The following is a 17,707-nucleotide window of genomic DNA, read 5'->3' as shown; positions in this document are numbered from 1 at the left end:
GGCAATCAGCATCTTTATGTCCTTCTTCCTTGCATATGAATCAATTAGTAGTACCCCACACACACTGTCCATAATGTAGGCGATTGCACTTCTTGCACGGTAGTCCCTCTGCAGGTTTCGGTGCTGCAGGTTGTGGTGGCTTTTGTGGTCTTTGCTTTTTGACTTGATCTTGGGGCTTTTGCGGCCCTTGAGGTCTAGGAGGACCCATGTACGATTTCTTATTTGGCTGTGAATTATTTTGGTGTTGCTCTCTTGTGCTACATATCAAAATCGATGTCTTTTAAAGATTGATCAGTCTGAAATGCATAAGTAGTAGTAGTAACATAATCCAAGGGACGCATCATCATCACATTATGTCATATGGTAGGTCGTAGACCATCCATGAAGTGTCTAAGCTTCTCCACAGCAACACCAATTCAGCAACAGAAGTGTCTCCGTGACGGAGAGTCATAAATTCCCTATTCAATCGCCCTCTCACTTCTGCAGTTAGATAATTCTCATAGAAGATCTCCTTGAATCGAGCCCATGTAAGTGTATCAAGATTAATACCATGCTCGGCTCCTTCCCACCATAAAGAAGCATCATCCCTAAACATATAGGTAGCACACCTCACACGATCAGCATCTCCCATATTCAGGTAACGAAAATGCACGTCAAGTGCTCGAATCCATGCCTTTGCAGCAAATGGGTCTGTGGTGCTAGAAAATTCCTTCTGCCCTAGACTCCGGAACTGATCATAAACATCATGTTGTGGCCTAGGTGCCTGCTATAGCTGCTGCTCGAAGAAACGAGCCATCCCCTCAAAAGCACGAGTAGCAGCATCCCCATTAGGAGGCAAGGGTGCATCATCATGACGATCCTCAGTAGTCTTTGCCTGTCTATCTATAGGTGTGTGTCTAGGTAATCATCCAGGTAACAACTTAAAAATCTTATAAAGCATCTAAACTTACAAATTTGAGGCTTGACGACTGAGCTTCCCGGCACTGATGATGGCACAACCCTTTACAGGAACATTGCTCTGATTCCAACTGTGTAGAACCCGTAAATCAGACTATGTATAAGTCATGCATAATTCTAGTATTTAAATTAAAATGATTATATTAAATGAATATTTAAATTCTTTTCTTTAAATTTATTTATTTCATGCAGTAATTTAGTTGCTACCTTTTTCAGTTAAATAAGTGAGGCCGGACTGGAGTAAGAGTTTTGAGATAAAATTCAATATTAAGAAAACATTCCTAGAATTTACTTAAGTTAAATAATAAGTTAATTTAATATAAAAAAAAGTTTAAGAATTTAATTAATTAATTAGAAGGTAAGTACTAAATAAATTCTTTTAGGTTCAATAATTAATTTAAAAGCCTAAATTAAAATATGTGACCAATTGAGATAAGTAATCTAGACTTATATTAATTAAGAAATTTCAACTTAACATGTTAGCAATTTAATTTAAAGATTTAGCCATGCATGCAAGATAATGTTATGCCATAATTAATTTATTAATTCACTAAAATATTTAATGAGTGGATAAAACTCTAAAGAATTAAAATACAATATTTAATAAATATTTTTCCCTCCCATTATCTCAAATTTTCGGCCATCATCTTTTAGGGATTTAATTAAATTGCCAACTCACAATTTTGATTACCTTACCTTATCCCTCCTTGGTAGAATAAATCATTCAACTTTAAATCTTCAATAAATATTAATTAAGCAATTTTCCTACCCTTTTTGACTAGATAAAATCGGCCACTCCATTTTATAAGATTTGATTTTTGACAACTCACCAATTTTTATCTTTCCTTATCCCTTCTTTGTAATATAATTCGTCCACTTTAATCACCAACAAATATTAATTAAGCAATATCCTTGCCTTCATTTTTATCGGAAAAATCTGCCCCTCCTTTGCTAAATTAAAAATAATTGGCAACCCTTCACTTGATTCTCTCCTTATCCATATTTTTGGGAGATAAATCCCTCACCTTTTTAATTCCCCCAATAATTATTAATTAAGCTAATTCTCCTTTGCTCCTAGACTAGGAAATCGGCCAATGCACCCCTCAAAATATCTCTCAAATCCTTTGATATCATAGCAACTTCCCTTATCTCTCAACTCAAAAGATAGCAAGATGATCCTCTTCCTTTTTATCTTGCAACCTCCTATTTAATTCCTTGACTTATCTCCCTCACCATATCACCAAAATTCAGAGAAAATTAGAGAGAAAAATCATGAGAAGCTAGAGAGGAAATAAGAGAGAAAAAATAGAAACAAAAGAAGAACACTTCGTCTCCGCCGCGCCGTGTCGTCGCCTCGTTTGTTTTCTTTTCAAACGAAAATTTCCAAGCATGTGTATATTTTCCCTTGCTCTTCAATCAAGTCATAATATGATTTTTAAACATTACATGATCATGATTTCATAGCCAAAAACCGAAATACATGACAGAATTTTCGAATAAAACATGCACAGATTTTCGGCACTCTTCTTGGCTACCTCACGGTTTGCTTGTTTTTGTGAGTACAGGTGGTTGGCTCGACCCTAGGCTCCCAAGGCTACATCTAGACATGTACTAGGACATGTTAGGACCATGTTGGTCAATTCGTTCAGTCCCACACACGCTGGAAACTCGCATGTGACAGCAACACCCCAAATGTGTCCCTTTGAGTCTCGATTTTTATGGTTGCTGTCAAGGGAGAAAGTTCTTGATCTTGGCTGCCCTAGGGGCCTATAGCCATGGTTGGAACACTTCCCTATCTATCTAAGACGTGACCAAGTCGCCCTTTTGAGGCTTGGTCCATGGTGATATCTGTTTTTAAATCAAAAGAAACAAGAACAGCCCCTCCCCTTCGGCCCTCCATTTTACAACAAGTGTAGTTCGACTTTTTGTGGTGTGGTGTGAATCTTGGTTGGCCCCGGGCCCATAGCCACTGTTCATACCATACCTCTTGATGTCTAGATCGTGCCATGGTCAATGAAATGGCCACTGAACGACACGGGACAGCAAAGGAAGCAATATACCCCACGCACGCAAGGGTGCCTCTCGGGTGGACTTTTCGGTTGGTTTCGGGTGTGGGTTGGATTGTGGCTGGCCTAGGGCCCTTAGCCATGGTTCAAACCATTTCTTAGGATGTTTTTAAGAGGTTATGGTCGGTGGTTCGAGCCCCAATGGCCATTAGCCTCGCAAACGATGCAAGGAAACGCTTACACAGCTACTGTAATTTCTGGACAGCAAGTTGTGCTGCGGTTCAGAGGTGCATTTCGGGTTCTTGTTTGGATTTTAGCCTATGGACATGGACTGGACAGTACCTCATTGAGTTGGGAAGGTCATGTTTTTGGCCGTTTGTGATTCAGATCATTTTCAAGGTCGTACGAGAATTTACGGTGCAATGTGCCAAAGTGACTCTCGAAAGAGCGTTTCACGTTTTTGACCTCCATTCACTAAATTTCCAGTACTGTAAATTTAGGAGCATTATTTCATCATTTTTAAGAGTATTTTATTCATGACTAAACCCAATACTGTAAATTTAGGAGCATTATTTCATCATTTTTAAGAGTATTTTATTCATGACTAAACGTTGGTTCGGGTTGGCTCGGAGTCATGATTAAATACTAAGTCAGTGGGCGTAATTGTCTCGTTTTTGGATTCAATTACGGAGTTTGGTCAAGTAAATCATTTGCATATTTTTCATGACATAATTAGGTCGCAGCGAGCCTGGGAGCGGTCTAACCCTTATGATAAAATTTATACAGGATATTTAATTTTTGTATTTAATTATATTATGTGCAAAAATGTAAAATATTCATTTTTGAGAGTTATGTGATATTGCTTGTGGCCATTGTACTATCATAGGATTATTACTTCACCCGATCGCCAGTTACCGGTGAGTTTAGTTTTTTACCACCCAGTATACTGTGGCATTAGTCTGATCAGACGTACATTATTTCACCCGGTCGTCAGTTACCGCCCAGTTCAGTTAAGTGCAGTTCAGGGGGGCCACTTGCGTAGAACATAATCTCAACAGAAAATTATTACACGTTATTTTATGACAGGACTCTACGGAGCAAACATTTCACTTACTACTTTCAGTTCAGTTCAGTTCAATTCAGTTATGCACGTAATATTAATTATTCATGATACGATTTCAATTCAGTGATGCACGCATTACAATTAGTCATGACATGATATTTTCCTTCGCATCCGATTTTTTTATTATTACTTGTTATTTACGATATATGCATGATGATTCTTTAGACTCACTAGACTTGATTGTTGTAGGTACTGATGATGTCGGGATCGAGGGCGGGGACCAGTGAGCCAGCTCGAGTCGGCAGTAGTGGGACCCGAGGACCTTATTTATCAGTTTATTGATTTTTTTGCGAAAACTCATTTTATTACAATGAATTATTTTAAGCTGTCGTTTTGAAACATTATTTACTTCCGCTGCTATTTTTGAACATTAAACTTTATTTATCATTTTATTTATGAATGAGGTATTTTAATTAATGAAAAAGAAAATTTTTAAATTTTTCCACAAATTTTCAAGTACGAATTTAGAGGCCATTACAAACTGACACGTCAATTACTCGTTTTGCTTAAAAAATGATAGAAATGTTTACAATTTTTTTTAAACCTTACATTCAATTCGGCTGTAACATACCCAGACAATTAAAATATTTTTGACACCATTTTAAAAATGAAACAACCAACTAAAATTTGAAAATAAAAGAAAATAGTCAAAACATAAAACCATCCAACATTTTACCAAACCTACAAAGCAATATTTGAAAAGTATAGTCCATACTATCAACCTCTCAAAAACCACTCAAAGGTTAAATAAAAAGTCGTAAAAAATCTTTCACATAAATCGTAAAAATAAATACGGAAAACTAGAAGCGCTGGTCCTCGTGTTGTGCACCTTCGGTTCAGTCAAATCAACCATCAAGACCTCCACTACCCTCAACAACAAACTCACCGGCATCAATCACACCTAGTGAGTATAAAGACTCAAGACACCATAATCTTGATAATAACATAAGATGTATACATATCATATGCAACAGTAAAAATGTTTTAAAGTAAAATAACATTTTCATGAAGATGCATAAACTTTAAACTTACACATTTTCAAATCAACATATCCGTATTCATATTCATATTCATATTCATTTTCGTCGAATTCAAACCGTTAATTTTGACTTCGTATTCGTATTCGTATTGGGGTGATGAATCCATCTACATGTAACCACATTATTGGGCGGCGGGGACATCAGCGACACTCTCACCCGTCAACTGAGCCTTGGCCTTCGTATTAACATATCATCGTATCACATATTCGTATTAGTCACAATTACTTCATTTCCTTCAACATTTCGTATTCCATCACTTTATAAAAGCATGCATAATAATATCGTTTTTCTTTTAAACCAAGCATGCAACATATCTTTTAAATATTCATATTAAATCATAAAAACCAATAAACATTTAAAATAAGATTTTACCATATAAAACAGCATTCAGGATAATGCCATGACGTTTACTAATTTTCGGGTGTAAAATTATCGTTTTACCCCTAGACGTAAAATTTCACGTTTTTGACTTTTTCTTAATTTCATTTACTCTAAAATATCCCAAATAATTATTTAAGCTCACATTAATTTTCTCATATTTTTATTTGGTTTAAAACGATGACTTTTAATTTAATCTTTAAATATAAATATTGGTGCGTTTTAATCCCGAATTAAACCAAAATTTAATATAAAATTCTTAAATTAAAAACTTAGACTATAAATAATTATTTCGCCCTTGTGAACCACGACTCGACCCCCGTGAGCCATGTTTCGAATTAAATCAAAGACCAAAAACCCTAAACGAACCCTTAAGCTAACCCTTGAGCCATCTTTAATTTTCACTGAGCCATGCTCGAGCTGGCCTGAGCCAACATCAAACGAACCCTCCCCTGGACCCTCGTGAACCTTTAGCACCCCTAGAACCTAAAACTAAACTTGAAACCGAATCCATACATCAGATGCATGCACGGTCGAGAGACTGCCTTATGACATGGACTTTTCTTTACGCGCCTAGGACCTAGCCACCGGACCAGCCCTTGAACCAACCCCTCATTCACCCTCCTAGGACCCTAAGGACTTGACCTAGCCCAGCCCATAGCCCCCTGGCTGAGCCCCTTGAACCCTTCGCGCTGCTGCACCAAGCACGACTTCCTTGTCTTGTTCTCGGGTGGAGTTATAGCTTGCTATGACTCCTCCCCAGCCTCTTGTCTCAAGTACTAGCGTGTCTAGGACTACTTCCCTTACCCCTCACGTGACACTAGCCCGCCGTGGTCCAAGCTGAGACCAAGCCGTGCAACAACAAGCTTGAACCCGAACCCCCAAGCACAACATCCAAGAGATGGTTCCAGCTTGTTCCTTCCGTGTGTGCAACGTGTTGTGTGGTCCTAGGACTCCTTAAATTCATGTAAAAGAATCCCATATTATTTCCTAATCATGGCAGCCCCTTCTAGCACATATTGAACATGTTTTGTAACCAAAAATCACGAGTTTAGGACATGAACATGCATATAGTTACGAAAATAAAATGAAGTGTGACTTGTTTTTCATACAAAAAATAATCAAATAAATACTATGGTATGTTGGATGGATAAAGGAAAGAGTATGGCGTGACTTTGCGTATTTAACGTATGATTATACGTTGACGAATCGAAGAACGGCGACGAGGAGACGACGGCTAGAAAACCTTGCAAAACTAGAAGCTTTTTCCCTTGATTAAGCTAGTGTGTGCCGTGAATAATAAAAGAAAGGAGTTTGGAGTGTTTTGGGGTGTGGGGCATGTGATTGTGATGGTGCAGGGTAGGATTTTGTATTTTAAATAGTAAATAAAACACTAACCACGGCTTAGGCCCATTAACAAAGTTAATTAGGCCGAAGAAGCCCATTAGTGATTAATTAAAATATTTTGTTTAATAACGTTTGTGAAATTATTAGCCAGGTTGCCAAAATATTCATATTTTTGTTGAAAATCCAACACCGAAAAAAATTACGTCCCGGCGTATAAAATCACCTCAAAACTCGTTATTTTCAAAAATAAGAAAAAACATCAACCATATTTTAAATAATTAAAAATAATCATTTAATAAAAACATTTTTCATTTTTCTCAGCCCTCGGTCTCCGTTCCTCGATCGCAACCCGAATAACCCTTAAAAATCTCTTTTATTGCATATAAGTAGAAAAACTACTAAAACATCATATAAGCATATCACATAATCAATTTAGCAATTAAAATCAATTCATTAACTATTTTCCATATTCCCTAGATTCGCATGCAGTTGGTTTACGTCGTCTTAATTTTGGACCTTACAGTGTGTGCGTGCATTTCATATACATTATGTTCGTTTCAGAATTAGCATATGCATATGATTGTGTCTAACTAGAAAGTGATGAATTTGCAGGAGAATGATCGGAGAACTGAAATCCAGATAGAAATATGCAAGCCACAAGAAACTGGAGAGCACTGGGCAGAAATACGACGCTCGGGCGGTAGAATTTTATCGCTCGAGCGCGAAGAGGGATTTTCGGAGTTGTCGAAGAGGAGTTGGCGCTCGAGCGGTAGAATCTTACAGCTCGTGAAACGTCTGCTATTCGTTTTGCTTAAAAGGTATTATAATTTTTTTTAAAAATCTCTCATAGGATCGGCCGAATACATATAAATGTATTAAATATTTTTGACACCATTTTTTAAAATAAAAAGCCCAACTAATATTTGAAAATCAATGGGAATAGTCAAAACATGAAATCGTCAAACGTTTTACCAAACCTAAAAAGCAATAATTTGAAAAGTATAGCTCATATTATCACCTCTCAAAAGCATAAATAAATAGTCGTAAAAATCTTTAACGTAAACTTAAAATCATAAGTACGGAAAAATAGAAGCGCTGGTACTCGGGTTATGTGCACCACCAGTCCAGTCAGATCAAGCATCAAGACCTCCACTACCCTCAACATCACGCTCACCAGCATCGATCACACCTAGTGAGTCAAAAGACTCAACACACCATAATCTTGATAACAACATAATATGTATATTACAACAGTGAAAATACTTGTACTTAAAAAACACATTTCATGAAGATGCATAAACTTCAGCATAAACATTTTCATAACCCTTTTCATATCATCATCAACATATTCATATGCATATTATCATCAACATATACGTGTTCCTTTTTCTTTTCGTCGAATTCAGATCGTTAATTTTGACTTTCGTGTTCGTTTACGTGTTGGGCGATGGATCCAACGACATGTAACCACAGTACTGGGCGACGGGGACATCAACGACACTCTAACCCGTCAACTGAGCCTTGACCTTACGTATTAACATATCATATCGTGTCCATGGAAATACGATCGTCGGGTTCCCACTAGGACCTTCTCTCTCACGATATCTCCAACATATCATTGTATTAGTCACAATTACTTCACTTTCTTCAACGTTTCGTATTTTCATCACTTTATAAAAATTAAACATGCAAATAACGTTTTTTTCTTTTAAACCAAGCATGCAACATGTCTTTTAACATCATCGTTTCATCGTAAAAACCCATAAACATTTAAAAATCATATTTTAACATATAAAATTTCATAAACATTTAAAATAATCATATTAATAAAACAACATACAAGACACTGTCATGATGTTTACTAATTTTTGGGTGTAAAATTACCGTTTTACCCCTAGACGTAAAATTTCACGTTTTCGACATTTTCATAATTTCATTGGCTCTATCATGTCCCAAATAATTATTTAAGCTGAAATTAAATTTCTCATAATTTTATTTAGCTTAAATACTAGACTTTTTAATTAATTTTTAATTATTCGTTTTTAAGGCGTTTTAATCCCGAATAATTTCAAATTTTAATATAAAATTCATAAATTAAAAACTTAGACTTTTTATATTATTTTAGCCCTCGTGAACCACGACTCGACCCCTGTGAGCCTTGTTTCAATTTATTTTCAACCAAGAAACCACTATGTCACTGGTGCTAAGCCCCTCGAGCCATCTTTATTTTTCATCGAGCCGTGCTCGAGCCATGCTAATCCAACCTCAAGACAGCCCCCCTATGGATCCTATTGGACCCATAGAACCATTAGGACTTGACCCTAGCCCCAACACCGAACCACAACATAAGCTGCAAGCTCGGCCGAGACTCCCTTCATGACAAGGACTCTGTGTTTCACGCCTATGACTCTATCCAATGGACCAACTCCTGAACCAAGCCCATGTGCACCCTAATAGAACCTTAGTGAACCACCCTAGCCCAGCCCGAAGCCCTCTGGCTGAGCCATGTTCATCCTGCACGGCTGCACATCAAGTGCGCTGCACTTGTTCTTCTCGGGTGTGAGTCCTAGTTTGCTAGGACTCCTCCCTAGCCCTCTTAACTCGAGTCCTATAATGGCTAGGACTCTTCCCTTGACCCTTTATGGACCCTAGCTAGCCCTGGCCCCACCCGTGACCACGCCTAGCCCTAACTCCCTAAAAGCCGAGCCCTACAACACCATGACAGCAAGGTGGTATCAGCTGGTGTTCCTTCGTGTTTGTGCAGCGATTCCTTGTGTGTCTAGGACTTTAAAACTTGTGTAAACATGCCCCATATCATTCTAATTCAAGGCAGCACCTTTAAGTACATAATAAACATGTTTTGGATGCAACAACCATACTTTAAACACATGTGTAAGCATGAAAACAAAATAATTGAAAAGGGGAACATGTTTTCATTCAAATCATAAATAATTTCATATTAGGGTGTGATAGATTAGAAAGAAAAGAATTATGGCGTGACTTTGCGTTTTTTAAAGCACGATTATTCTTTGACGATTGAAGAACAACGATGAGGACGGCCTTGGCTTGAATTTCCCTTGAATATTTTGAAAGTTTCTCTTCAAAAATATTGTGTGTGCCGTGTATTTGCATTGGAGAGAAATTTGTGTTTGACGGGGAAGTAGGCGTGGGGTGTGTAGGGTTGTGGGGTGGAATTTGCATATTATATAGTTTAATTAATACACTAATCAAGCTTTGGCCCATTAAGAAGGTTAATTAGGCTCATTAGTGTTTAATTAAAATATAAAAATTATTTTGAGTAGAAAAGTTTGTGAATTTATTAGCCAGGTTGTCAATACGTTCGTATTTTTGTTGAAAATCCAACACAGATTAAATTTACGTCCCGACATATAAAATCACCTCAAAATTTTTTATTTTCCAAAATCAAAAAAAGCATCAATCATATTTTAAATAATTAAAAACAATTATTTAATAAAAACAATTTTTCATTTTTGATCTCTCGGTCTCCGTTCCTCGATCGCAACTCGAATAACCCTTGAAATTACATTTTAATGCATGTCAATAGAAAAACTACTAAAACATCATATAAACATGTGATATAATCAATTTAGCAATTAAAATCATTTAATTACTCATTTTTCATATTCCATAGATTTACATGCAGTTGGATTATGTCGTCTTAATTTTTGGACCTTACAGCTGGGGCGTGAGATGTGCCACTGAATTACAAAAGACTCGGCTCTCGGGCGGTAGAATCTTACCGCTCAAGCGCGAGTACCGCACATGGCGAGAGAACTTACATCGGATTTGGCGCTCAGGCGGTAGAATCTGACCGCCCAAACGGTGCTCAATTTGGAAAAAATATTGAAGATGATTTCTTACTTTCCAGGAGAGGGCCTGGGGGGGAAGGGGGCGCTGCATAAAGAACCCTAAGGGACGAAAATAAGAGACTTTTCATTGTGTTGTTGAAGCGTAGCTGTAAAACCCTTCTTCTATACTTGGCGTAATTAATGATCATTACGCTCATAATTAAAATAGAGTTTGATATATATACCTATATCATTGAACAATCTAACCTATGAACACTAATTTTATGGTTTATAAAATTTTTGACATGATGTCTCTATATTTTGGACGATCAAATAATCCAAGCAAAAGTTAAATTTGTATAACATATATTCCACAACATACATATATAATCATAAACTTATATGTATCAACATGATCACAAGATAGATGTTTCGTCCACGATTTTCTCAATTCATTTTATATAAGAACACACACCTTCAACATTAAACATATAGACATAGATAGCGTAAAACTTATTTCAAACCCTAACACAAAATCAAATATAATACATATACGCGGAAGCGATGACAATAACATGTCCATGTTCTTGTCGAGGTAAGACACTTCACAAGCATCCATTCGTGAACCGACAGCCTACTCATTTTCAATACCTGATCCAGTAATAAATGAGCTACGTGAGTTTATAAAACCCAATAAGTTGGCACTTATACATATAAATATGCATAGAAAGAACATACATATCAAAGTCCTGATCAATAATGAATTCTTAAATAATTTCATATCATATAGTCATGCATAACATGTAAACATGTTCCTTTTTGTACTTTAGCCCCATTTGTTGACTTTTACCATTGTGCTTATAGCTACTACTGTGCTGACCGTTATAGTGTCCTGTGACAACCCCGCGATCCATGAACATATATTGGTCAGTAGGATTGTGAGCTTAAATGTAGAGCCCAAAATTCAGTACACGTAAAACACATGCATTTATTTAATTGTTAATTCATTTATTTAAATTTAAAATGAGTTTTAGCGATGCATGTATTTAAATTGCATTATTTTAATGTTTCTGTGATGCACGTTAAAATTTTTTCTTGAGTTTCATGTTTCAGGCGATTATTCGATGCGGGATCGAGGAAAAGAGACCGGCGACAAGTTTGGCAATATTAATTTCTTAAAAGGTGTATTTTATTTTAAGTTAAGGAGGGGAAATTGCGATTTATTTATTAAGTTTTTTTAGCATTTTAAAGCCTAAATTATTTATTTAGCTATTTTATGATTTATAGACTTTTTGAATTAGCATTTGTGTGTGTTATTTAAATTAAGAGATTTGTTAAAGTTAGTATGGATTAAATATTAAATTAGCATTTTTAATTAGTTAATTAAGCAAAATCTTTCCCCTAAATTCTACCAAACTCACGCACACACACACACACTTATACACACACTAAAATCCGGTTTAAACACACACACACAATTACGTTTCAGATTTTATATTTTGAGAGCAAGAAAAACCTAGGGTTCTTTTCCCCAAGAGAGCAGCAGCCCCTCTCCTCTTTTCCAGCACCTTTTCGTGAGTTTTCTTTAAGGAATTTAGCGACACGTTCGTCCCGGATCATCTCCCGCAACCTTCCCGCGTCGGTATCGTCGTTTTGGTATTTTTAATTATCAAAGTGATAGGATCGGTTGAAGTAATGGGAGTGTTTAGAAGGGGGGTTGAATAAACACTCACGGTTTTTTTACTCTTTTTCAAAAGTTTGAATCAATTTGGTGAGAAACTAACTCACAAGATCTTGTCAGTCGATCACAATCAGTTAACAATATAGTGCGGAATAAAACTGATTGTAAGATAGAATATAATAACTGAAAAGTGTAATGAATGCACAGGGTATGTTTCTGGATGTTCGGAGAATTCAATTACTCCTACGTCACCCCTTCCATCACGAAGATAGGATTTACACTAAAAGACTTTGATCAATACAAGACTTGTAAAGACCCACTTCAGTTTGGACTTAACAATGCCAAGACTGAAACTCTTGGTATACAACTCAGTTTACTTCGAATGAAAAACTTAGCACAACTGATCTCTAGGATCAAGTTTTACAGTAATCACAATGTACTAAAGTGCTCGAAAGATAACCTGAAAGCTATGAATGTATATAATAAGCGTTAGCTTGAATTTCAGTAGAGTATCAGTAAGAAAGATTGTAAGTTCACTCTTCGCAACTGATTATTCAGTATCGTTGTTCTTCAGCTGCTTCTCTCTGCTATTTATTGGATTTCTTCCAACGGTAATATTAAATTCGGTTTAAACTTTCTATCCGTTGATATGCCACGTCGAAATTCTTCTGCCAATAGTACAGTACACCTTTATCTGAATTGCGGCGTTGCCACTCACAGTTGCAAACTGTACTACTTGTCGGTTGTCGTTTTCAATTGATGACGTGTCCAGCTGAAGGGTCAGCTGAAAGGTAGAAGCTGATATGGCTCGCAGCTTCAGTCAGTTGACTGCGCTTCCAGTTGCGTAGATCAGTTGGCTTGTTAATCCAGTTTGAAGCGGCCGTTATAAATGATCAGTTGGTTCGATCTTTTGGCCCTTTATTTTGTCAAACATCAGAAATTAGTTTCCAACAATTTCTCCCTTTTAAGTGTTTGAAAAAACTAAGCAAATAATAACTGATCAATTGAAATCTTTGTAGATTAGATCTTTATAAAATTCTCTCTGTGTACAAATTTGTACAAAGAATAAAAAATAAAATAATCTTCAAGAAAACGAATCCATCAACTGATAGAAATTCTCATGTGAGACTCGGAGAGACTTCTTCTGGGTGGGTTATAGCTTATGTCTCTTCCCTCTTTTTGTCAAATGCCTCCATTCTGATAGATAATCCCCGAACATCAATTGATAAGAGCTTAATAGAGGTGGCTACGTCTGAGACTACAATAAGCATAGTAGTTTGCAGCAAGTCTATCTTTCTGGAAACATATGTTTCCACGAATTAAACTCTCTTGCCGATTGCATCTTGAGTCAGGGGAAGACTTTCGGCTATACCTCTATTCTTTTTGATTTCGTCCACTGCAAAAGAGAAAGGTCACAGTGGCTTAAATTTCTTTCAATCTCCCAGAGTTGAAGTTATTTGAGGAATTTAGCTTCAAGGTATGAACAAGCTGAGTAGATTGGATATCTGAGATTGCCGTCATAATCTTTGACAGGTTGTGCTGGATGGTTTGAATCTCTTCCAGTACTGAATCAAAGTTAATTGAAGGATAAGGAGATAAAGGTCCAGTTGGCTCTGGTTCTTGTTCTCTTGAGGCTCCATCAAATATTACCAGAGTCCTGTCAGTTATTATCGGTTCTGCACTGACCATTTCAGGAGAATCCTCTACGCCTGCTTCCTGTTGAATTTGGAGAGGAGAAAAATTGATTGCTTGATCAGTTGAGTGATCAACTGAAACTGAAGTTGGCTCTTCAGTTTGAATGTCTTCAGATAAGCATAGCTGAGCCTTCATATTTTCAATAACTGCCTGTTCAGTAACACCAACTGACTGAACTATCTGTTTAGTTTCTTCAATGATTGCCTTCTCGGCAGGTTCTTCAGTCGACACAGTTTGATCAACTGGTTCTTCAGTTGCAATGACTTCTTCAGCTGATCTACATGATTCTAGCTAAATATCAGAGGTGACTGATTGGATGACCTCATCAAGATTGGCCAATGATAAATCAGCTTTTGAATAAAGATTAGGATCAGCAGTTGAAGAAAGAGGTGTTACAGATGATAAAGGTTGAGCAACTGAAGTGGAAGGGGCAGTTGCTTGTTGATCAGTTTCAGCACCAACGTCCTTGGGAGATCTTTGAACTGAATCCTTAGTTGGGTCTTCTGATGATACGTCTTGAGAAGCTTCTGGAAAAATAGTTCTTGACGCATTTCCCAATTCTTTATTTCCATCTGTAGTGAGACAAGATCCGATTCTAGTTGATCATGCACAGCTTTGTCATTATGTGCATTTGGACTCGTAGGGTCATAGTTCAGTTTCATCTGAGCAACTATTTTCTGTAGCTTTTTGGCTCTCAGCTGATCGAAGAAGTAATTCTTCCTTTCTAGTTCCTGAACGATGGAAGATGCCTTACCCACTCTTAACACAACATTTTCCAGCTTTATAAATTTCTGCAGTTTGGATTTTCTCTGAAGCTCTTTGGAGAATACATGAGTTCTGAATTTCACCCATGCATCATAGGTTTTGAGCTTATTTGCTGAAAATTCATTGATCTCTTCCCAGATTAGATCAATGTGTGTTTTAATGGCATTTGTTGGCCATGGTTCTTCTTGCATTTTTTCATTGCCCTTAGTGTCAGTCAGCGTATGAGGAATACTCAATCCTGAGATAGTAGCATCAATGTTTTCTCTGATCACTACCACCTTAGGTCTGGCAGCAGGTAGAGAGACGTAACCAGTGATGGCGATCAGTGGAATCTTTACTCCAGCAAGCTTTGGCTTATCACCAAACTTGTTGAACTTCTTTAGCAGTAACTGCTCTTCAGCTGATGCTTCAGCAGAAATGGCTTTCAGGGGAATAGCCTGAATAGGCTCTTGAGCACCTGATGGAGTCAGTCGATCAGTTGGTATTGCTTCCAGCACAACTGCTGGCTTGGTTTTCTGAGTCCTTGGCTTTTTTGCAATTTTAGGAGATGGAGTTTTCTCAGAATCTGATTCGCTGACAAGTAGTTTCCTCTTAGCCGTTTTCAGCTGAGCCAGAGCTCTAGCCTTTTTAACTGATTTGGGAGCCGCCTGTTGCGTCCCAATCTCCTTTTAAACTTTCACAAACTGTTCAGTTGAGATGTCCAACTTTGTCTTGGGTTGCCGGACATTCTTAGCATTGAAGACCTTGAATTTGGATGATTTTTCAGCTGTATCACTCATTACTCCCTTCATTTTCAGTAGATAACTGATCTGCACAACATATCCCTTTGTCTGTTTCGTAGACTGAAGCATATTTCTCAGAATGGTGAAAATCACATTCCTCCAATTCATCTTTTTCTCTGCCATGACTACCGTCATGACTTGGAACTTCTCAAGAGTCAGAGCAGCTAATGAACCAGCCTTAGCTAGTATCCCCTTTGCTGAAATATCAGCCAGCAATTGTATTTCTGGCTTGAGTTCTTTCTTTGGATCGGAAACTTCGATTTTCCGACCATCGGCAGGTAGAAGAGATTGCATCTCCTCAATATCAGATGTTTTCACCTCAGAAAAATTGACAAGCCCATCAGTAGGCAAATAGAACAGATCGCCGAAGGCTTCTTCAGTGATGATCAGCAACTGACCATTGACAGTGGTAGCGATGTTTCCCTCAACAGTAACATATCCAGAAGAATAGAAATCATGAAGCTCTTGTGGATAGATTCCTGAGAGGATTGACCCAAAAAAGTCTTTAAGCCAGCTGCCTCTAGTTTTAGGAATACCTTCTTGACTTCAACCTCATTGACAGATAGAACGGATTCAAAGTTGATAGCCATTACGTTCAGAATGTGAGCGGGAATTTGGTTTGCCATTTCTGAAAATTTGAGTACCTGAAATTTTTGCAAGATAAATGCTCTGAGTTTGAATTTGCTTTGAGAGATAATGCTCGCGTAAGAAAGAACTGAATTGGAGCTGGGAAAGGTACATATGTGGGTGACTGTTCAATTTTTTGGACACATGTCAGTCCATGGAAATTTGAATAAAAATGTGTGTACGTGTGCTAAAATGTGTTTATAATTTTACATGGTTCAAATGAGTCCACATTTTAAAAGCACTATTCATCATTTAATACTAAAACTAACAGTCACATCATTGATTTTGGAATAAAATATGATTAATTTGTTAACTTATATGAGTATATTAGCTAAATGATCAACTGAACGATCAGTTGTGAGACTGAATCATTTCAGATGAGGATTCACTAACTACTGTTGTGAGACCCGGGGCCGAAGAGGGCGGGGGGTGATCGCCGGTGCCATGAGGTTTCACGGACAATGAGCGGCTCCTGGCAGTCTTCTAGGTGGTGGGAACATGAATGAACCGATCTTACACCGGAAGGAGAGGGATTCCGAGACTGTTCAATGTAATGGACTGTACAGTTGAAGAGGGCTTAAAAGATTTGATATGTACTGCTCATACCACGCGGGTGCATCTTCTTTTCGGTAGCTCATCACATAAGAACTCCAAAAATAAGCGTGCTTGACTTGAGGCAATTCTGGGATGGGCGACCTCCTAGGAAATTTCCTAAGGTGCTGTGAGTGAGGACATAAGCACGCTGGAAAGACTCGTCTTGGTACAGTGAGGACAGTCGTCGAATCTGGGGCGTTACAGCTGTTTTTTCAGTTAACATTTTAAAATCGATATCCCCCCTTAATTAATGCATCTTTAAATTAAAAAAACTTAAGCAACTGATAAATGACGTAATAAATGAAATCTTATTCTCAAAATATCGTTGTGTTTATACTATTCTGCAATACTTACTGACAACAGTTGATAAGCACATAACTATCTGAAATGAAATAAAATGGCAACTGCTTAACTGAGCAGTTAACATATGATAATGAACTTATTCACGACTGATAATTCAGATAATAAACATGATATAATCAGGTTAAGTAAATTAAACCATGTTGCGAAAGTGAGAAAACTTAGTCTCGGGCAATGGTTTGGTGAAGAAGTCAGCTGCTTGTTGTTCAGTTGAAACATATTCCAGTCTGATGGATTTCTTCAAGGCACGATCTCTGATGAAGTGATGCCCGACATCTATGTGTTTGGTCCTTGAATGAAGAACTGGGTTGTAAGTTATAGCAATCGTGCTAGTATTATCACAAAATATGGGTTATTCTTTGGCAATAACTCTATAATCTTTCAGTTGTTGTTGGATCCGGAGAAGTTGAGCACAGCAACTACTAGCAGCAAGATATTCTGCTTCAGTTGTGGAAGTAGCTATGGATGTCTGCTTCTTGCTGAACCAAGAGATCAGTCTGTCTCCTAGAAACTGACATGATCAACTTGTACTTTTACGATCAA

Source organism: Primulina huaijiensis, chromosome 4 (assembly GCF_012295235.1).
Source record: "Primulina huaijiensis isolate GDHJ02 chromosome 4, ASM1229523v2, whole genome shotgun sequence".
Lineage (NCBI taxonomy): Eukaryota > Viridiplantae > Streptophyta > Magnoliopsida > Lamiales > Gesneriaceae > Primulina > Primulina huaijiensis.
This window is presented reverse-complemented; position numbering follows the sequence as displayed.